This window comes from Lepidothrix coronata, unplaced genomic scaffold (assembly GCF_001604755.1).
Source record: "Lepidothrix coronata isolate B3197 unplaced genomic scaffold, Lepidothrix_coronata-1.0 Scaffold181, whole genome shotgun sequence".
NCBI lineage: Eukaryota > Metazoa > Chordata > Aves > Passeriformes > Pipridae > Lepidothrix > Lepidothrix coronata.
Genome location: NW_016690361.1, coordinates 1208824 through 1209986, shown reverse-complemented (window position 1 = coordinate 1209986; position 1163 = coordinate 1208824). Strand labels below are relative to the sequence as shown.

At 36.9% G+C, this 1163-nt stretch overlaps 1 long non-coding RNA gene across 1 annotated transcript in view; it reads left to right on the top strand.

Annotated features, from left to right (window-relative positions):
• Positions 1–406: 406 nt before the first annotated feature.
• The window catches only part of LOC108505002, an 8207-nt gene continuing 7450 nt past the window's right edge, over positions 407–1163 (top strand). Inside the window, exon 1 of the long non-coding RNA XR_001877338.1 lies at positions 407–529. This is a non-coding gene — a long non-coding RNA (uncharacterized LOC108505002). The remainder of the gene's footprint in view (positions 530–1163) is intronic.

Below are 1163 nucleotides of genomic sequence, written 5' to 3'. Positions count from 1 at the left end.
TGATAATTTTGTTCTGTTCTGTCATTTTAAGATATATAGCAGAATATTTTAATGCTGTATTTTTATATGGTGCATTTGAAATGACTTTTTGTTGTTCTTTGCGGAATTCAGAATAAAAGTCAGGAAGATATAAGTCCATAAATTCCATAAGACTATAGCTCTTTTCAATTGCTGTCAGCACTAGTAAATCTATTCTCTTAATTATGAGCAGATTAAGTATGTCAGACCTCTATCTTCAAGTGATATTATACATACATACATACATATATATATATATATATATAATTGCTGTGCAATTAGCGTTGGTAAACCTTTGTCCACTTCAGGTGTATTATTTAATGGAAGTTATTGTTCTGAATTTTTAATGCTTCTAACCTTACAATTAATGAAAGCCATATAGACTCCCAGCCATAGCCAGAAGTAAAAATCTCATTAACTGAAGTGATATAGGAGTAGATCCACAGTCTACTGAAACCGATCAGTAACTTGTAATCTTTAGTGTTTGGAAATACGCTTCTTTCATCTCAAGGTTAGTGCCAAAAAATCCTTGATGACTTCATCTGAAATTTGCACAGCTGCAATGAGAAATTAAAATTGAGATTTTAAGAAAAACAAGAATGCAATGCATTTCATGGTTACTAACCATGTGTGGTGGTTTGGGTTAGGCCTTCCTTGGTGACCAGTTTGTAACCAAGGAAGGGTCCAGATTTACCCAGTATTCCCTACGATTTTTACGTAAACCAGATTATAAGAAGAGAGGAGGAGAGGCCTTCGTTTTCTTTCCTTCCGGCGGCTTGGAGGTGCAGGTTCCCTGCTGTTGAGTCTGTCGTGTTGGGGAGCGAGGCCTGGTTAGGCCTTGCCGACCTTGGGAGACAGAGGTTGCCGGCGGTCGTTCCGGAGCGACTCTTGGTTGTCCCAGGGGAGTAGTGAGCTCTTTTCTTTGCTAACTTTTTTTTAGTTGTTAGATATTGGGTCACTAATTGAGATATATATATATTTTATTTTAGTTTTGTTCCCTTTCCCTTGTGAAATTGTATATTTTAATTGTATATAGGTGTAAATATATTTATATATCTCACTTTGGCTGTCTCTCTCATTTCGGGTTTTCTTAGTTTTTTTTTCTCCCACTTCTGTCTGAGGTTTTTTGGGGGGGGGGGACGACG